Source organism: Peromyscus maniculatus, chromosome 1 (assembly GCF_049852395.1).
Source record: "Peromyscus maniculatus bairdii isolate BWxNUB_F1_BW_parent chromosome 1, HU_Pman_BW_mat_3.1, whole genome shotgun sequence".
NCBI classification, from domain to species: Eukaryota; Metazoa; Chordata; class Mammalia; order Rodentia; family Cricetidae; genus Peromyscus; species Peromyscus maniculatus.
This window is the reverse complement of record NC_134852.1, coordinates 197,824,146-197,846,460: the sequence shown is the minus strand read 5'-3', so window position 1 is coordinate 197,846,460 and position 22,315 is coordinate 197,824,146. Positions and strand designations below refer to the sequence as shown.

The 22,315-nt window shown below is 39.7% G+C and overlaps 1 protein-coding gene across 26 annotated transcripts in view; it reads right to left on the bottom strand.

Annotated features, from left to right (window-relative positions):
• The window catches only part of Btrc (beta-transducin repeat containing E3 ubiquitin protein ligase), a 188,629-nt gene that overhangs the window by 129,482 nt on the left and 36,832 nt on the right, over window positions 1-22,315 (bottom strand). The gene's annotated exons all lie outside the window — the stretch shown is intronic.

Below are 22,315 nucleotides of genomic sequence, written 5' to 3'. Positions count from 1 at the left end.
GTCATTTACTCCCAGATACTTAACATTTTCAGGCTTAAATAAAGCCCTGCCTTTCTAGATGCAGAACTGAAATAAGTAGCCCTAAGAAACCAGATAGTACTGACACTTAGACTGTGGGAGACACCAGGAAAGCAATACCATAAGGGGTCACTGAACTTCAGTGTTCACCCCAAGCTGCATGTGGGTGGATATAACTCTAACAAGCTAAATACTCTCAGAACTGACATATAACACAGACCACCAGCCAGGTACCAGGGTGGCCACGAGTATCATGCAGAGTAGATCTCAATGCTGCTTGCAGAGGCTTTCTTGAGCTGGGATAAAATGGTGAACCCACAAATCACAATCCTCTTGTCATAGCCTCCCCAAGCACCACTATGGGCATCAGAAAATATAACCAATGAGATTACAATAAAATCCAGGGCCCTGTAATATTAAAAATGCCAATGACAGCCGGGTGGTGGTGGCGCATGCCTTTAATCCCAGCACTTGTGAGGCAGAGGTAAGCAACTCTTTTGAGTTTGAGGCCAACCTGGTCTACAAATCAAGTTCTAGGACAGCCAAGGGTATACAGAGAAAACCTGTCTCAAAAAACCAAAAACCAACCAACCAACCAAACAAACAAACAAAAAACAAAAAAGTGCCAACGACAACTCAAATTTGTATACCAAAAAGGCAAAACTTTCAGCATATCAGCCAAAGCCAAAATGACAGATGCTGGAATTGTGAAAACATTAATATAGATAGAATGAAAATGCTCCAATAACTAAGGGTAAACACTCTTGAAATAAAAAGTACTAACAAAGAAACAATAAAGAAGCAAATGGAAATGTTAGAATTAAAAATAAGTAGAACTTTAAAACTCGTTGTATGAACTCAATAGCAGCAGAATAAAGAGTACAAACCAATATCCTTTATGAACATATAAGCAACATCCTCAACAAAATACTGACAAAATCGAGCAACATACAGGAAGGACTATAAACCATGCCCAAGTGAGATCTATCCTAGATATGAAAAATCACTGTGTTGGGAGCTAAAGAGAATTGATACCTGGCTTTACTCCTTATTGGACCTGACTGTACATCTTCCCTTTAGTTCATGAACTATGTCTGTATCCTTTAAAAGAGTTGCCCATCCTTATTTAAAAGGGGAATTAGGCAGCTTGACATTTGAAACCAGAAGCAACTGATAATGACACATGATTCCAAAGAGCTTATAATCTAATTAAAACCATGAAATTTTAAAGTTTAGCTATGATTTAGCATTTTAAAAGTGTTCTACAGGGTTTTTTTTAATGATTTATTTATTTTTCAGTGTATGTGTTTTGCCTGAATGTATGTCTGTACACCAGATGAGTGCTTGGTATGCAAGTAGGGCAGGGAGGGCATTGGATCCCTGGAACTAGAGTTACAGATGGTTGTGAGCAGCTATATGGGTGTTGGGAACTAAGCCCAGGTCTTCTGCAAGAGCAGCCAGTGCTCTTAACCTCTGAGCCATCTCTCCAGTCTCCACGTCTTTTTGTTTGTTTTTTGAAACAGGGTCTCTCTATTATGTTGTTCTAGCTGTCCTGTAACTTGCTATATCAACCAAGCTGGCCTTAAACACACACAGACCAGCTGCATCTGCTTCCAGAATGCTGGTGTTAAGGGTGTGCACCTCCACACCTGGTCAGCCCCCACATCTTAACATCTATAAACATTTAGAAATCACTGGACAACGCCATGTGGGCAGTGCACACCTGACTACAGTACTTTGGAAAGGAAAAGGATTACTGCAGATTCAAGGCCAGAATAGGTTACAAAAGAAAAGGTGAAAAGAAAGATAATGCTGCACAATTAAGATTAAAATGTTGCTAGCTTGATATGGCCATAAAGCCACCTGCTCTTATTATAACCTTGGGGAGCCTTGCTCACTGTAGTACACATGGATTATTGGACAACTGACAAGAATTTTTTTTTTTTTTTTTTTTTTTGGACAGGGTCTCATGTATCCAAGGTTGGCCTGGAAGTCACTATATAGCCAATGAAGACCTTAAACTCCTGTAATCTTCCTGCCCACACCTCCCCAGTTTTGGAAAATCTTATAGCAAACTTAGCCAAGATCTAACTTATGTTAATACAAATGAAAGAAAAGTAAAACACAAGTATTTGGCAATTAAGAAAATTAGAAATTAGAATCAAAAAATTGTTTTCTTATTTCATTCTTATGTCTTTGCAGTGGCTTTTAAGATCTTTTGTTTTCTGTACTAAAGCAGAACAGTGAAAATGTTTTTATAGAACGTTGGAAAAAAAGCTATGTATTAATTTGCTTTGGGTCATTCTAGTCTCTCTGGTAAAGTCATAATTAGGAAGGCCTTTTTAGGGCTGCGTTCTAGTCTCACAGGTGCAAAGCTACTCCATATCTGGAAAATCTAAATTCATATGCGAGGGGGCCATGTTTTTAAAGCATATTATTTACACAATTCACTGGAATGGCTCCTCTGGAAGCTGGGTGGCTCTCTTATGCAATTATGTACTTAGGAACCCTCCTCTGCACAACCGTGAAAATTCAAGTAAGAATAATTTACTGGTTATGCACAGTTATTAGAATTTTAAAGCATTTGTTTGTTCAAAATTCTGGTTTACCAGACAGTTATATTTGACCAATTGTGTCCTTAATCAACAATAATGAACAATGGTTTAGAAGGTACCCAGGCTTGAACTGCAATGTCCTAAAGGAGCATCGGGAGTTGCTTCCCTCCCTCCTGTTAGAGGATCTCCCTCCCTTTCTACCCAACAAGCTTTGTGGTGAAATTACCAACTGGGATTCTAAACATCTGTAGTAGAATACTGACTTCAATTACAGATGCAAAGCTTTATCAGTAAGGAACTGTGAGGAACATGTTAACGGTGAAGAAGCTGGGGAGCATAGAAATTAAGACTGTCGAATTTTGAAAGAATAAAATAAGAACTATTTTCAAAAAATAGATGAAATATTAAACATTAGCAGGCAACAGGACACAACAGCACTATCTAGAGACTGAATGTTTCTGATACCAAAAAGTAATTTGGGGGCTGGGGATGTAGGTCAGTTGGAAGAGTGTTTGCCTAGTATGCACAAAGCCTAGGTTCAATTCCCAGCACCACATAAACTGTGCACAGTGATACACACCTGTACACCTGTAATCCAAAAACACAGAGAGGGGGAGGAGGACCAGAAGCTCAAGGTCCTTTTCTATTACATGGTAAGTTCCAGGCCAGCCTGGTACACATCAGATTTTTTTTTAAGTTATTCTGCTGGCCGACCCTTTAGTCCCAGCACTCAGGAGGCAGAGACAGATGGGCAGATTTCTGTGAAAGTGAGGCTAGCATAGACTACATAGAGAGTTCTAGGTCAAAGCTACATAGTGAGAGCCATCCTCCCCGACCCCTTTGTGCACGCATGCATGCACGCGTACAGATGCAACACACACTTTTTTTTAAATAATAAAAGTAAATCTTTATTTTAAAAAGGCAGTTCATATAAATATTTAGCTGTAATTTAGTGAGTTTTTTTTTTTTTTTTTAATGCCGAATGCTGTTTATTGAAGGAGGGAAGAGGTCTTAAATACAGGCTTATAGCACAATGGGAGAACCCCAGAGGGCAGAAGTTCACTACTGATGTTTTACAATCTTGCATCTAAGCTGTTAACGCCCATTATGCAGGATACACAGACAAGGAACTTCCCATAAGCATTCAGGAGGGTGGAACCCAGCAGGGAATTAACATGGGGAGGATATCAAGGTCAAGGTCAGCAAGTAGGGCAACAGTTACCCAAAAAGGGGGGGGGCAGGGCCCTACAGGTCCCCCTTTTACTAAAAACTGAGCTTCTAATTTAGGTTGCATGGGACATCAGCAGGTCACCTTACTCGTCATGGAGACACCTGCCCAGGCCACACAGGCACTCTGTCTTAGGTTGGTGAGTGCCCCTGGTGAGCGCCCCCCCAGGCATTACCGGTCTCTGAATACTCATTATCATACAGGCTCAATCGTGACAACACACACTTTTTAAGAGACATGTATGGAAAAATAAGCTTGATGAACATTATGGACAGAGGCAGGCAGTATTTTTCCTATAAGAGAACAAAAAGTCTATTTACACTTTCTTTGCCATGCTTTGGATTTCTGTATTTATGTTTTGTTTTGTTTTTTGTTCGTTTGTTTTTCAAGACAGGGTTTCTCTGTGTAGTTTTGGTGCTTGTCTTGGATCTCACTCTGTAGACCAGGCTGGCCTCGAACTCACAGAGATCCGCCTGGCTCTGTCTCCCGAGTGTTGGGATTAAAGGTGTGTGCCACCACCACGTGGCTTGGATTCCTGTATTTTTTTTTTAAGTGCTCATTTTCTTATTCATAGGAATCCTGAAATTACCTCAGATTAGGTTTTACAAACTCAATTGCCTATACCTGTACTAAGGTTTTGTTTAATAACCACAAAAGATTATTTGGCCACATTGGAATTTCACTGTGTTAAATTCAAGTTTAAAAAGTCAAGTAAAGGTCAAGGAAGCTACTTTTGCAGTCGTATCAATGACCGCAGACTCACAGTTGAGAAAGAGGGACATAGAAGACTTTTATGGCACCCCCCACTCCCCCACCCAAAAAAGGAACAGCCTAGACAGAAAGCCATTGAAAAGAAATCTTAAAAACTGTGATAAGAATGCTGACATTTAGCTCTCCACTGAGGGCTTCTGGTGGGGGTGCGGGCGGGGAAGGACTCAGTTTTCTTTTAGGGGGCTGGCTACTGGGAGTTTGACCATGCTCCAGTATTTGGGCAACACAAATTGCACTTTTTTCCCCTTCTTTTCCTCCTCTTCCTCTTTCCTTCGATGGGGTAGTTCACAATGGTGAGGGGCAGACCTGGGAGGACTGAGAAGTGAGTGTGATCTGGGTGCGATCCTATTGCAATAAGCTCCAAAGAACTATCCAAATTCTTTTATTACCCTAGGATTTATTGCATTAAATATTATTGTAAATAACTAGGCCATCCACTGAAGCTTTTAGTAATGCAGAGTTGGCCTATATGCACGTTTCCAAAGGCCACAGTGCTCATTAGGAAGATTAGGCTATATGCATTTCTGAGAGATGGAAGACAGGGAAGGAATGAAAAGAAAAGAGAGCTGGGCAGCAGCTCATGCCTTTAATCCCAGCACTCGGGAGGCAGAGGCAGGCGGATCTCTGTGAGTTCCAGGCCAGCCTGGTCTACAGAGCGAGATCCAGGACAGGCACCAAAACTACACAGAAATACCCTGTCTCAAAAAAAAAAAAAAAAAAAAAAAAAAGAAAGAGAGAGAGAGAGAGAGAGAGAGAGAAGAGGGGAGGGGAGGGGAGGGGAGGGGAGGAGAGGAGGAGAAGAGAAGAAGAGAAGAGAAGAGAAGAAGAGAAGAGAAGAGAAGACTGGGTTGAAACTGTGGGAAGAAACAGAAGAGGCAGCTATCTTCCATCGTAGTGAAAGGCTCTGCCACTTTCCCACTGATGGGCTTCTCTATTTGTTCAGAGACGTTGCCATGACCCCACAAAGGCTGGCCCCATGTTAATAAACCACATACTGAGGCACTACCACATCAGACTCTTTATCTCCCCCACCAAAGGCAGCACAAGGAGCCCCGTAAGAGCCTTTCCGAAGAACAGGTCAAATCCCTGAGTGCACTTCTGAGCAACTCCTCCACAGATGAGCTGGGAAGCTCACAAGGAACTTGTCTGCAGGTCTCCTTTAAGGAGGATGTCTGCTCGTGAAAGGATCACCTGGTACCAAACAGTATTTCAATGACTGCAAACCAAGTCTCCTGCCTCTCTCGGGTACTCCTTACCTTTTGTAGAATAGATAAAAAAAAAATTACCTGCTCATTAGGAAAAAAATAAATGGCTACATAAATAAAGACAACCATATTGCACCTGATTTTCTGGGTACCACAAAGAAAAGAAACTCATTTTCAGCAGTGTTTACTCCACTATTTGCAAATAGCTGACTGATTGGCAGCTACAATATATGAAATAAATAACTATTTCAAAGACCAAGTGTCATGTTCCCTGGTAAGTAACAAATATGAACATTATATACCCTCCCCATCCAGGGTGTGGAATTTAGCAAGAGAATAGATTTATTGGCTCTCTGATTGCTTGATGTGTTGTGAGGACATTTTCTGTGATGCTATGGTTATTACTGAGGTTAGATAAGAAAATCTCCTCTCTCTCAGGACATTAATATTAAGAGTTACATATTCACAAGAAGGATACAAAATGAGTATTTCTGAAGCAAGTGAAATGTGACAAGAACGTGTGAAATGGAGAGTGAGTATACCTAATAATCTTTCTTCAAGGAAGATAAAGAACACAAACTTCCAGCTCAGTTTATCATAAGCCAAGATGCAAACTAATACATCTGAAGTACACACCCTGATATCACTCACTATCAGAAAAACAATTTAAAAACCTGCATCAAGGGAGGACCCTAGGATGACTGTGGCTTATAATAAGTTTTGGTTTTGTCCAATCACTGGGCATGCTTTAGTGAAACATTCACTATTAGGGTAAGAATTTGTACCGTATCAAGCTGATGAAAGGATATATATGCTGGCTGTACTTTCAGGAGGGGAGGCTAAAATCTTTTTAATTATGGATTAGCCTATAGAAAAATGTCTGCCATAAATCAAACAGTGAAGGGGAAGATGAATAGGAATCTCACTTACACATGAAGATAGGTTTCTTCTGTATTCCAGAATCTAATCAATATTTATATGTATAATTCAGCTATCATTTGGCTTAAAAGGGCTTACTGGGAAATGTGGTGATATTTTATTTGTACTGAAATGTTATTTTAATTTTATGTTAATAAATAAAGTTGCCCTGGGGTCAGAGCTATTAGAGCCATAGTAAGAGCGTGGTGGTTAGAAGAGCTAGGTAGATTTCTGTGTGTTCAGGGATACAGCCAGTATTGGAGACATACGCCTTTAAGACCTGGAGGGCGGTACTTACAGGCAGTGATGAGGCAGTCATGTGGTTGGGTTTACAACCAATGAGAAGGCAGAACAGAAAGATTATTTAAACAGAGACACAGGAAGTACCTCCCTCTCTCGGGGAAGCTAGGAGCACTGGAGGAGGTAAGATTTTATCTCTGAGCTCTGACCTCTCGGCTTTTCTCTTTTACCTTGGCTCTGTGTTTCTTATTTTAATAATACGATTGGTTACATCTACATCTGGCGCCCAACGTGACAAGAATCCATTAAAAACTGCTTGGGGCCGGCTCCCTAGCCGGAGCAGCCGGCTCCCTAGCCCCGGCCCAGGTCTGGGCTCAGGCTGGACTGTGAGCTGCTTGCTTAAAGCCAGTGCTACAAACAGCTCAGGCCTGCCCTGCTAAACAGGGCCCCTGGCTGTAAAGCCAAGCCTTGACTCGGCTCAAGAGGGAACAAGTGGCTGGCTTTAAGCTTTAGCCGGCTACCCCTTCGTTTTCACTTTCACTTTCGCTTTCACTTTCGCTTTCGCTTTCGCTTTCGCCTTCTCTCTTGCTTTCTCTCTGTCTCTCTGTTTCTGTCTCTCTCTCTCTCTCTCTCTCTCTCTCTCTGGATTTACACCTAGGACTCTAGGTGGCTCTTTTGAAATTCGCTCGGATTTCTACTGTTCTACGCAGATTTGGTAAGTCATAAAGGAAACTATTTAAAAGACAAATTTTTTCCACATTTAAAAAAATGGGTTTCCTGTGTACATTGGAAGAAAATTGGGTTTTGTTTGAAATTTTAGGCAGTCTGACAATGGAACAACTATATGAAAAGATTAGTATTATGGGAATTATGCAGTTAATCACCATGCTTATTCTCATTTTACTATTTAAAAAGATAGTCGATTTAAGTGCCAGGATAACAGCTTTAGAAAAACCTGTTAATTTTAACAGTGAAGTTGGTTCAAGTTTGGATCATAAGGTTACAGAAAGAAAGCCTGTTTTCACACAGTCATCCTTAATTTATCCTGTAACCGTACAGCAGATGCCTGATCAAATGGCTACACAAAATATCTGGGCTCCAATTGAACTGATGGATTTTAAAAGGTTTAAGGAGGCAATAGTATCTTATGGCATGCATTCCCCATATGTAAAGCAAATGTTAAACTCTTGGTCAACATATAATAGGATTATACCACAGGACTGGCGGGACCTTGCACAAGCTGTTCTGGAACCCAGCCAGAGAATTCAATTTCTAACGTGGTTTAAGGAGGAAGCTAGAAACGTAGAAACACAATGGAGGGATAAAGGAATACAAGTTTGTCAGGATCAGCTTATTGGAGAAGGCCAATATGCTTCAATACAAACACAATGTTTATATGATGTTCAAACCGTAATTTTATGTCGAATGGCAGCCTTGAATGCATGGGACAGAGTTGATGAACCAGGAAAAAAACCTGAGTCATTCACAAAGGTTATGCAAGGCCCAAAAGAATCTTTCACAGATTTTTTAGAAAGACTGGCTTCAGCAGTAAACAGAATGGTCTCAGGATCAGAAGCTAGTAAGGCAATAATTGAAGCTTTGGCATTTGAGAATGCGAATGCAGCATGTAAAAGAATAATCAGGCCATTAAGGGCAAGATCTGCACCTTTGGAAGATTGGATTAGAGAAACAATTAATGTTGAGGTTGATGAGCATGATACGTGGGTAGGAGAAGTAATTTCAAAAGGTTTGAGGAGTGTTAGATGTTTTGGGTGTGGAAAGCAAGGACATTTTAAAAGGGACTGTAAACAGGTCATTCGTAGAAGCAATGTTTCTTCAAGGAACAATGGCAACAGAATGCCCCTTCCTTCTGGAGTATGCAGAAGGTGTGGTAAGGGAAAACACTGGACCAACGAATGTAGATCAACAAAGGACAGACAGGGTAATCCTTTGCCTCAGTTTTCGGGAAACTCCCGGAGGGGCCTCATGCAGGCCCCCATAGCAAAACCAGTTCAAACCTTTCCTGCAGCTGTAGAGGAAATCCCTGCTCTGAGCGATTAAATAACCAAATGACTATTGGAATAAATCAGGCTGGTCAGGATGATGAAAAAGAGAGAATAGAAAATTCAGGAGAAAACATAAAGAAAATTTTTTGGCAAACTTCTATTAATGAACAGAGACCAAAATTAACGATAAAAATAAATGGTGTTTTGTTGTCTGGTCTGGTAGACACAGGTGCGGACATTACCATAATTGCACCAGAATTTTGGCATCCAGCTTGGCCTCTTCAGGAGGTAAACGTTCAACTGTTAGGAATTGGGACATTATCTGGAGTGAAACAGAGTGCAAGATGGCTGGAATGTATAGGTCCAGAAGGACAGAGAGGAAAATTAAAACCATATGTCGCTAACATAGCTATGAACCTGTGGGGTCGAGACTTGTTGCAACAATGGAATACTCAGATTAAAATCCCTCCAATCTCAGAAACAAATCATAAACTAGCACATGTTTCTGAGAGAAATATTAGAAGGCATTATTTTGAGCGGTCACCAGCCATCCATATTATACAGGAACAGGGCACAACAACTGATAATCTTCCAAAAATACCAACAGCTCTACCTTTAAAATGGTTAACAGACAAGCCTGTATGGGTTCAGCAATGGCCTTTAACAACAGAGAAACTCCAGGCTTTAGAAGAGCTGGTAGAAGAACAGCTAAATGCTCAGCATATTGAACAGTCAACCAGCCCTTGGAATTCTCCTGTATTTGTTATTAAAAAGAAATCTGGTAAATGGAGAATGGTAACAGACCTTAGAGCAATTAACAAAGTAATTCAGCCGATGGGCTCTCTACAATCTGGAATTCCTTTGCCTACTCTGTTACCAAAAGGATGGCCTCTCATAGTTATTGATTTAAAAGACTGTTTCTTTTCAATACCCTTACAAGAAAAGGACAAAGAAAGATTTGCTTTCACAGTGCCTACTTATAATAATTCTCAACCGGTTAAAAGATTTCAATGGAGGGTCCTCCCACAGGGAATGTTAAATAGCCCAACTCTGTGCCAATATTTTGTACAACAGCCATTGGAAGTGATACGTAAAAAATTTCCTAAATCTATAATTTATCATTATATGGACGATATTTTACTAGCTGACTCAAATGCAGATACTTTAGAAAGAATGTTTGAAGAAGTAAAGAAAATTTTGCCTTGCTGGGGATTACAAATTGCTCCTGAAAAAATACAAAGAGGGGATTCTATTAATTATTTAGGATATAAAATAGAGCTACAAAAAATTAGACCCCAAAAGGTGCAAATTAGGAGAGATAGACTACAGACTCTTAATGACTTTCAAAGATTATTTGGAGATATTTCTCATCTATGAACTATTGTTGGGGTAAAAAATGATGAACTGACTAATTTGTTCAAAACCTTAGAAGGTGACAAGGACTTAAATAGTCCAAGAGAATTATCACCTGAAGCTGAGAAAGAATTGGCCTTGGTAGAAAAGAAAGTACATGAAGGGCACGTGGATCGTATTGATCCAAAGCTGGATTGCATTTTGGTTATTTTACCTTCTAGGCATTCCCCTACTGGAATATTAATGCAGAGGGAAGATATTATATTGGAATGGATATTTTTACCAAATAAACCAAATAAAAAAATTAAAAACTTATGGGGAAAAAATCTCTGACTTGATTTGGAAAGGAAAATTGAGACTTCATCAGTTAGCAGGAATAGACCCAGCAGAAATTGTCGTACCTTTAACTAAGGAGGACATTGAAAAATTATGGACAGAAAGTGAACCTTGGCAAAGAGCTTGCAGTAATTTTTTGGGAGAAATTAACAGCAAATATCCCAAAAGCAACAGAATTGATTTTATAAAGAGAGCTGATTGGATCTTGCCTCGAATTGTACGGCAAAAACCCATATCTGGAGTTCGTACATTTTATACAGATGCCAACAAACAAGGAAAGGCAGGTTACAAATCAGAAAATTTAAGTAAAGTGGTACAAAGTCCTTATAATTCAGTGCAAAAATCAGAATTGTATGCTATTCTGTTGGTATTAATGGATTTTTCAGAACCTCTCAACATAGTCACTGACTCTCAGTATGCTGAAAGAGTGGTATTACATATTGAGACTGCAGAATTTATCCCTGATGCTTCAGAATTAACTTCACTATTTATTCAATTACAAGATACAATCAGGAAAAGGAGTCATCCTTTATATATAACTCACATCCGATCTCATACTGGTTTGCCAGGCCCTTTGGCACAAGGCAATGATGAGATTGATAAATTATTGGTAGGAAATGTGCTGGAGGCCTCAGAATTTCATAAAAAACATCATGTCAATAGTAAAGGTTTAAAAAAGGATTTTTCCATAACCTGGCAACAAGCCAAAGAAATAGTAAAGAAATGTCCTACTTGTTCCTTCTATAATCAAACGCCATTACCAGCAGGATGTAACCCAAAGGGTACTCAGAGAAATGAAATCTGGCAGATGGATGTGTTTCACTTTGCAGAATTTGGAAAATTGAAATATGTACACCACACTATCGATACTTATTCAGGATTTCAATGGGCAACTGCTTTGAGTTCTGAAAAAGCTGATTCTGTAATCACTCATTTGCTAGAAGTTATGGCCATTATGGGTATACCTGCACAAATCAAAACTGACAATGCTCCATCATATGTCTCTGTTAAAATGAAACAGTTTTTTGCTTATTACAATATAAAGCATATTACAGGTATACCACATAATCCTACAGGTCAAGCAGTTATAGAAAGGTCAAACAGAACTCTAAAGGATATGCTAAATAAACAGAAAGGAGTAACAAAAACCCCCAGAAATAGACTGCATAATGCTCTATTAACTTTGAATTTTCTGAATGCCAATGAGAAAGGAACAACAGCTGCAGAGAGACATTGGGTAATAGAAAAAACTACAGAATTAAATCAGCCTATATACTTTAAGGATGTGCTGACCTCAGAATGGAAGCCAGGGTATGTATTACGTTGGGGACGAGGTTTTGCTTTTGTTTCTATAGGAGAAGATAAGCTGTGGGTACCATCAAAATTGATAAAGGTTCGATTTGAACAAGAGAAACCTCTTAATTAGAGGAGGTGATAGTTCATCAACCAGCATGAACATCCAATTTAAACTAACTTGTACCTGTAACACATGTCTTTTCATTTAATCAGATAATAACTTGCCAAAAAGGAACATCCCCAAAATTAGTCTTGGGGGAAGGTTTTTGTTTTTGTCTTTTAGGAGAATGAAGGTCAAGGAATCTGAAGGACACAAGACAAATGAGACAACTGAAGAAAAGGGACAAATCATCTATCCCAGGAAACAGAGTATATTGGAGTATATGGCATATGGGTATATATTATCTAAAAAATTTTATGTCTTCTTAAATGTTTGTTTCTGCTTTTCTCTAAAGATTTAACACTATTGGTTTTCTAATAGTCCCAGTTCAATTAAAATTTAAAGCTGACTTTGGAGTTGGAGAATGGCTCTCTCCTTCTTTAAACTCAAGCATGTTGTTAAAATGAAAATACAAACTCCCTGTATCATGACAGAATAAAAGAGCCATTTTCTGCTATGGGACAGGACAAAAGCCAAATTAATTAAGGGACTATTCTATTACTAATCTCAACTCTTTGATTCTATTCTGATTCTTTAAACTTTTCTTAAAGTATAAATTTTATATCAAAATTTACAAGATTGATATATATATATATATATATATATATATATATATATATATATATATACATTTTAAACTTTGTTAAGATATGAATGGTCATATAGAGTACTAACTAATTCTAGAAAAAAAAAAGGCTTCAATTAGCTGCATATATATGTCTTTGTGTTCGAGTCTCTTATCAGTTTTCTGCAGGAAATCACGGCCAGGCCTAACATCAACTGAAGTCTCCGGAAAGAAGATGGGGCCCCACAACAACAACAACAACAACAATTCCACGTGGACAATAATAATATCACTGAACTGACAAACATCATCTACAGATCAGCTTTGAACTATAAGGTGCTCAGAGCAATTTTGAGATGACTAGCTGAGATGATCCAGTCTCAAAGACTACTTGAATAAGGACTTGAGATAAACCCTGAACTTTGGCTTTATACACAGAATGGATAATAATGAAGGATATAGTTACCTTTCCTAGAATTTGACAATTAACCTAAATTTTTCTTTCAGGATAAAGATAACTTCGCCCATACCCAGCAGGAAGCAATTTTAAGAATATGACACCCACATTGCCAAAGAAGTGGTGTGGGGCGGGTGGTTTTTTGGTTCTTTTAATGGGTTTTGGTCTGGGATAATTTTCATTATTTAGGGGGGTAGGTTACAAGTTGTCAAGGGTTAGGAAAAAGGCTAAGCAAAGGAGATTAGATTTAAGGTTCTTGTTTTAAAAAAAAAAAAAGAAAAAAAAAAAGAAAAAGAAAGAAAGAAAGAAAAGAAAAGAAAAAGACAGTTACTAATTTTAAATACTTTACATTATTACCAACTATTAGGATATAAGGAAATGAAAGTTAGTAGTTAGACATTACAATAGAAATTGTAGTCATATTAGATATGTTTTAAAAATTGAGCAGATGTATTTTAGACAGGTCATCTTCAAACCCTTCAGAGATCTACAGAATATGGCATTTAAAATGTTTTAATAACTTAGAAATTTTTCTTTTTTGAGACATGTCGGCTCCTGGCAGTACCAATCTACTTCAGAGAAAATATGGGCATTGAAGAAACTGCATATGGAGTTAATTTTCATTGTGGCAAAAGTTAGCCACTGGACAACAAAGTATCCTCGTATCAACAGGACAAAATGGACAGACAGAACACGAAACAAAGGACTACCGATTCCTGCCAAAACAAGTGTGGTTATGGCTTTATCAGACGGCATCTTCTGAGGCCAGGACAATATGGCACCATCCCTGAAGTGGCCTTCACAATCTGGAAAAGGTACAGTGCCCTTTTCTTTGAAGGCAGCTGAACAGGCAGTGGGCCGATGGCTTCTGTTGTGCAATGGAACAGCAACTGAAAGCTCACGCCTCTCAATAGTAGACTGGCATTCAATAGAGGGATGTGGAGAAGGGGATGCTTAGATGAAGCCATATATACACAGCCAAGAAGAATGGACAGCTGAATTCAAAAACCATCAACAATTTCCAGAATTTAAAATCCTGAATCATGACATGACACTAGTGGAATTCAGGTGTTTCTGGTATATGGACTGCTCTCACCCAATGTGAGGTTGAACTGTTGACCTTGTGTACAACCTACTTCACAAATGAGTCTGTCAGATACGCTAAGCCTATAGGCTGAAGATGATGCCCCAACACTGCAGAGAAACCTCAGGTGACCGTCCAGGCAGCTGGCTGTTTCTGTCGACTCACAAAATTTTTGGAAGTTGCTTTTGTGCACTTCCTGTTTTTATTTTTGTTAGCTAATATTATTTCCTTCTTGGGTCTCTGAGGGAGTTGAAGATTAGTTAGTTATAGTTGAAGATTAATTAGGATAGAAAGTGAATTAGATACATTTTGGACTTACTAAAATAGGATAGATAAGGGAATTATTTTCTCTGATTTGTCAAATACAAATGGACTAGACATCGTTTAGGTATTTGTTACTTGTATATATTGTATATAGTTATTGTACTTTTGTATATAGTTTTTCTTTTGTTAGTTATAACCTTTTGCCTTTTTTCTTTTTATTAAAATAGAAAAGGGGAAATGTGGTGATATTTTATTTGTACTGAAATGTTATTTTAATTTTATGTTAATAAATAAAGTTGCCCTGGGGTCAGAGCTATTAGAGCCATAGTAAGAGCGTGGTGGTTAGAAGAGCTAGGTAGATTTCTGTGTGTTCAGGGATACAGCCAGTATTGGAGACATACGCCTTTAAGACCTGGAGGGCGGTACTTACAGGCAGTGATGAGGCAGTCATGTGGTTGGGTTTACAACCAATGAGAAGGCAGAACAGAAAGATTATTTAAACAGAGACACAGGAAGTACCTCCCTCTCTCGGGGAAGCTAGGAGCACTGGAGGAGGTAAGATTTTATCTCTGAGCTCTGACCTCTCGGCTTTTCTCTTTTACCTTGGCTCTGTGTTTCTTATTTTAATAATACGATTGGTTACATCTACAGGGAAATGTTGTCATTTTTACTATTTTCTACAGAGAAAATATTTTCCAGTTTCAAATAACTCTGGACTTCAGGATTATAACCTGTTTTTATGTTCAAAAAAAAAAAAATTTAGCCGGGCGGTGGTGGCGCACGCCTTTAATCCCAGCACTCGGGAGGCAGAGCCAGGCGGATCTCTGTGAGTTCGAGGCCAGCCTGGGCTACCAAGTGAGCTCCAGGAAAGGCGCAAAGCTACGCAGAGAAACCCTGTCTCGAAAAACCAAAAAAAAAAAAAAAAAAAAATTTAAGTGGAAAATGCTAAGGGACCACTGAACTCGATGGAGTCTTTACGTATCTATATCTGTATAAAATAATGAATATATATGTTTATTTAATAAAAAGAGGACCAGTGGGATGACTAAGTAGCAGAAAGGCCAGGCCTGATGGCCCCAGTTGAACCCTGACGCCCACAGGTGTAAGGAGAGAAGTAACTCCCCCAGGTTCTCTGTCCCACTGTGACACAAACATGTCCCCCAACAAACACCCCCACAAAACAAATAAGTAAATATGAAAAAAACCCTGCATCAGATGTTAATATGAAATATTTTTATCTTATTTTATTTTACAATATAATTTAGTTCTACCTATCAGCCATGGATTCCCTTGTTCTCCCCCCTCCCACCCCCGATATGAAATATTCTCACAAGTTTATAAACAGCTCTAAAAGCTTCTCTTCCAATGCACACCCAACAGCTCTCTGACTGGACTTAAGACCTGCCCAAAGGAGAGAAATCATGCCTAATCCTGAAGCCTCGTCACCTCCCTGACACCAGTGAAGCCATGGATCTTGGAGGAGTATCAACCAGCACCACTTTACTAAACCACCGTAATCCCTAACTACATTCTAAATGTCTGTCTTACAGTCCTCACCCCTTGCCAAGGCAAGTTCGCTTGGCAACAGACAGAGACCATTAACAGAAAACTACAACTCCTCAAATACAGAGTTGAGGAGGCCAGTCCCAACCGACACATCTAAATGGAACTCCTGCAACTTCGGTTCAGGCATCACTAAGGAAGAGCTAGCAAAAAGACTGAAGAGCCAGAGGAACAGGAGTTTGCTGTGAGATTGTGAATCCTAGTAATCTCTGAAGCTATAGTTATCCATGCAGTCTCACCAAAATGGCTGTGTATACATAACCTGACAAAGAAAATACCAAAAGACATACTAACATGGATAGGGAAAGCTCAAAAGGCCTCAACCCTACAGAAAGAACTTACGGGGAACTAAGGAATGCTGAGATCAGGAGAAACACTCTTCCCCAGGGAAGAGAACAGCAACTGTTTATCCAATACCAAATGGTCAGCCCTGAAAACATACATGAACAGGATGTATTTATGTACTTAGGAATACACACACACACACACACACACACACACACACACACACACACACACACACACACACACAAACTCATACACACATGTAACAATTTTTAAAAAGGAGGTCATGGATTTCAAGGTTGTCAGGTACAGCCTTTAATATGAGCACAGCACTCAGGAGGCAAAAGCAGGCAGATCTGTGAGTGAGAGCCATACTAAGCTCCAGGCCAGCTAGGACTGGGAGGTGATGGAGGGAGGACAGAGAGGAGAGAGAAGAGGTCAGCCTCATCTAAACAGTGATTCAAGAACAAGCTAGGCGAAGTGAGACTCTGTCTAAACAAGTAAGTAAATAATTCAAAGCACTCAAGAGACAAGCAGAAGGATCAGCGCAAATTCAAGGCTAGCTTGGTCTACATAGGAAATCCTAGGTGAGTCAAAGCTGTGTAGTCTTTCTTGACTGATTAATTAAAAAAAGGAAGAAAGAAACACACACACACACACACACACACACACACACACACACACACACACACAGAATATAAATAATTCTCTCTCTTGGGAAGCCTATACCCACGTTTTGGGCATGTACTATCTTTTTCCAGAGGGAGAGGGAGTGGGAGAGAAAGGAAGAGAGAGCGTACACACTTAAGCATCTGCTCTTAAATATGAAGCATGCATGATCCTTTATCTCTGTTTAAAAACTCAGTAACTTTGCTTCAACAACAAAAAGAGTACAGACATGTCCATTAGAGTAGGTAGCTCCAGCTCAGGTAATATTCAATTATTGGCAATGAAATGTGTATGAAAATACGAGCATTTAGATGTGAATTTTTAGAAAAATAATCTACAGTTTTATGGATATTTATAGCATGTGTCCAGGCTTAGTCTTGCAGAACTCCATCTTCCTCCATCTCATTTGTAATATAAACTGCTCCTAAAGCACTTTAATACATTGTAACAGGGAGACTTTGTACATAGTACCTACGAAGCAGCAAGCAGCGATCAATACTCTAATACAGAGATGCCAATTCCATTACCACAGAAACCCGTGCAAGCGGCCAGCTGCTGAACAAAGAACCCAGCTTTCATCAGGTTTATTCCTAACACGTCTCCACTCTGGTGGATGAAGCATTTTGCTTTGATGCATAAATAGAAGTTGTGAAAGAAATAATGGCATTTAAAATAACACTTAAGCTTTGATTACAATGAAAGAGAGAACTAAAATTAATTTTTATACTCATAAGATACTTATCTTTTACCATCAAATCCATCTATTCGTATGCAATCAAAATGCTGCACCTAATGTTTTACAAACTGCCATAACCTTAGATGTTTGTGCTACAGTTCACTATTTATGACTAAAATGTTGCAAGAAAGTATGAAAAAGAATGAAAATTAAGCACTAGCTGAGAAATGAAGAAAATGGAAAAGGAACTGGAGAAAAGTATTTTAAAAAAATCATTTTAGGCACAAAGATTTCTAACTTTGATTTCCTTCTAAATTTGCCAACCAGAGAAAACAACGACTTATTCGCAGCCTTTCCATCCGTTTATTACACGCACCTTTCCCTTGTGCCGTTTTTATGACCTGAGATAGCACTGCTGAAATAGAATCCAAAAGAATCAAGAGCATCTGTATACAATGGGACTAGCAACTTGGGGCACCAGATTAACTTGTGTCTAAAACCATTTCCCCATCTTTTCTTTCACTACTTCCTTCCTTCCAACAGACTAAAGTTGTGATATATCCTTTCTCAACTAGCCTTAATCATTTTCACAACTACAGTTACTATGACAACAGGATGCAGCTTATCTGTGCTGTTTTCATTTTTCCTATTTGAGTTGTCATGACAACACAATCATTCTGCTTTTCTCCAATATGTAACAACTTTGTTTTAGAATTGAGGTCTTAAAGACATTGGATTTCCCTATAAAGAAAGCAAATAATAGAATCTATATAGGAATTTTAATTAAATATATAACACCCTATTTTAAAATCTTGGTCGAAGAGTTACTTTCATCATATCAAAATAAAAAACATCAGGCTGAGCGGTGGTGGCTCACACCTTTAATCCCAGCACTCAGGAGGCAGAGGCAAGAGAGTCTCTCAGTTTGGGGCCAGCTGGTCTACAGAGTGAGTTCCAGGACAGCCAGGACTGCTACCCAGAGAAACCCTGTCTCAAAAAACAAACAACAACGGAAAACAAACAAACAAACAAAAGAAAATAAACCATCTAGAGACTGGATAGATAGTTCACAAGTTAAGAGCTGCTCTTCCAGCACATACATGGTGGTTAACTATCTAAACTAGTTCTATGGGATCCTCTTCTGGCCTCTATGGACACTGCATGCATGTGGTACAATGACATTCACGTGGGCTAAGCACCCATACACATAAAAAAGTGTTTTTTTAAATCTAATTTTAAAAATTAATTAAAATATTTTTAAATTAAAAATAAATGAGCAGCATTAACAACTATCTTATTAAACCTGGCTATAGCTAACAGTGACTAATTTGGTACATAGCTCTGCAATCAAAACATAGCAACAGCATTACAATAATGAGCTGTGAGCAAGTGTCCATTAATACCTGTCCCAAGTAAAAGAATCATGAATAAAGACAGTTAAGGGGCTGAAGAGTTGGTTCTGCCATTACAAGTTCCAAAGGAAAGCCAAGCATGATGGTGTAAACCTTTAATCCCAGCACTTTGAGTTCAAGGCCAGCCTGGTCTACAGAGTGAGTTCCAGAACAGCCAAGACTACAGAGAAACCCTGTTCAGAAAAAACAAAGTGGGGAAGCGGGTAGAGTTCCAGGGAACCTGGTGGTTTTCTTCTGACTTCTTCAGACAACAGGAATGGATGCACATGCTGCACATACATACATGCAAATCAACACTTAGACACATACAAATATGCCTAAAATATTAAAAATAAATAAATAAACACCGTTTCAAACCCTTTGCTAAGCTGATCCAACTTCACTTGTTCTAAGTACCACAGAAACAGCAGTGGCCTTTTTACATGCTAACCACCATTTAACCTCACATTCAAGTGTTTCTATAGGAGGACTACCCTGCAGAAACTTTCCGTTTAAATAAATACCTTTACAGCACAAGTGTTCACAAAAACTCACTCAGAAGAAAAACTCAGGAAAAGGTCAAAGAAAAGGCAATATTGTTCAACATGGGCAATATAAAATCATAATAGTATTCTGGAGCTGACAAGATGGCTCAGAAAGTAAAGATGTCTGCAAACTGAGTTTGGTTCCCAGGTCTCCCACGGTGGCGGGAGAGAACCAGCCTCTCCAATTGTCCTCTGACCTCTACGTGCACACTCATGCCCCATATGTGCACATAGAGAGAGAAGGAAAATAAGGGAGGCGTGAGAGAGGAAAGATGATTTTTTAAAAAAAGGTTTATCATGAGTATCTTTAATCACTAAATTCAGTTCCCTTATCAGCTCACAAAGATAAAGCCCTCCCTGTCAGTCCTGTAAAGAACCATGAACAGTCAGGCGGTGGTGGTGGTGGTGGTGGTGGTGGTGGTGGTGGTGGTGGTGGTGGTGCACGCCTTTAATCCCAGCACTCAGGAGGCAGAGACAGGCAGATCTCTGTGAGTTCAAGGCCAGCCTGGTCTAAAGAGTGAGTTCTAGGCACCAAAACTACACAAAGAAGCCGGGCGTTGGTGGCGCACGCCTTTAATCCCAGCACTCGGGAGGCAGAGCCAGGCGGATCTCTGTGAGTTCGAGGCCAGCCTGGGCTACCAAGTGAGCTCCAGGAAAGGCGCAAAGCTACACAGAGAAACCCTGTCTCGAAAAACCAAAAAAAAAAAAAAAAAAAAAACTACACAAAGAAAAACCCTATCTGGAAAACAAACAAACAAAAAAAAACCCATGAATATACACATAGTTACTGCTTACAAATAAAACAGAAATAGTACTCCTACTTAAAGAAAAATATGCAAATGCTACTAAATTTCCCATTAGTTCCCTGCAGGCATTGAGATTATTTATAATATTGTACTATTTTTGCTACAGCAAATTTTCACATATTAACAAGGCACATTTTAATTTTAATCACAGCTTATATAATTTAATAAAGTTTGTAGAATGCAATAAACTGAAAATTACAATTTACTTAACCAAACCTGAGAAAGAAAAACAAATTTAAGGTTTTTCATAGTAATCATTTCCTCAAACTCATTTGTTTTGTTTATTTGCTTGGTTGTGTTGGGTTGTGTTTTTTTTTTAAGAGTGTGTGTGTGTGTGTGTGTGTGTTGTCTGTCTGTCTGTCTGTCTGTCTGTCTCTCCACACATGCATGCAGGTGCCTTTGGTGGCCAGAAGAGGGCATCAGATCTCCTGGAAATGGTGTTAGAGGTGGTCTTGAGCCAGACCTCACGAATGCTGGGAACCCACTGAAAGAACAGCAAGTACTCTTAAAAGCAGAGCCATCTCTCCAGCCCAGTTTGATTTTGAGACAAGGTCTCATTCTGTATCCCAAACTAACTTATCAATAAAAGTCATATAAAATACTCAAGAGTTCCACAACACAAATGGGTGAAAAGTAGACCCTTCTGTTATCTATTCTCTTTTAGAATGCTGAAAACAAACAAAAAACCTCTATTGTGGGCCGGGGAGATGGCTTGGTGGGTAAGGTGCCTGGTGACCTGAATTTGAACACCTGGCCCCACATAGCAGCTGGGCATAGCTGCTAAGAGGGGCACTCACAGGTAAATCAGTGCTCATTGGTCTGTCAGCAAGATCCAAGTCTAGTGAGAGTCCCTGTCTCAAGACAAGTAAGGCTGGGCTAGGTGTGGTGGGTACTCTTAATCCCAGCACTTGGGAGTCAGGGGCAGGGAGATCTCGGAGTTCTAGGCCAGTCTGGTGCATAGCAAATTTCAGGTCATGTGGCTAGACAGTGAGACCCTGTCTCAACGACCAAATGAGGCAAAGTATCTATAAAACTATTTGGCACAATTGAGAAATAGTGTTTATACTTGACCTCCAAATTGTACATATATAACATTGCATACATCATGCCCCCTTTTTTAAAATTTTTTTTTTATAATTAATTTAATTTTACATATCAGCCACGGATTCCCCTGTCCTCCCTCCTCCCACCCCCCAGCTTTCCTCCTCAGTCCACCCCCCATTCCCACGTCCTCCAAGGCAAAGTCTCTCCTGGGGATTCAGCCTAGCCTGGTAGATTCAGTTGAGGCAGGTCCAGTCCCCTCCTCCCTGCACTAAGGCTGAGCAAAGTGTCTCAGCATAGGCCCTAGGTTCCAAAGAGCCAGCTCATGCACCAAGGACAGGTCCTGGTCTCACTGCCTGGGGGCCTCCTAAACAGTTCAAGCTCATCAACTGTCTCACTTATCCAGAGGGCCTGGTCCAGTTCCATGGGGGCTCCTCAGCTATTGGTTCACGGTTCATGTGTTTCCGCTGGTTTGGCTATTTGTCCCTGTGCTTTTTCCATCATGGTCCCGATATCTCTTGCTCATATAATCTCTCCTCTCTCGCGCTGTTTGGACTCCTGGAGCTCCACCTGGGGTTTGGCCGTGGATCTCTGCATCTGCTTCCACCAATCACTGGATGAGAGTTCTATCATAACAGTGTGTTCGGCCATCCGATCACCAGAGTAGGTCAGCTCAGACACTCTCTCGACCACTGCCAGTAGTCTATAGTGGAGGTATCTTTGTGGGTTTCTGGGGACCTCTCTAGCACTCTGCTTCTTCCTATTTCCATGGGGTCTTCATTTATCATGGTGTCTTTCCATCATGCCCCTTTTATATGATGCCTTCATGTATTAGCTGAGCTATGGCATGAATGTAATTATCATTTGCAAATTAACAAAATAC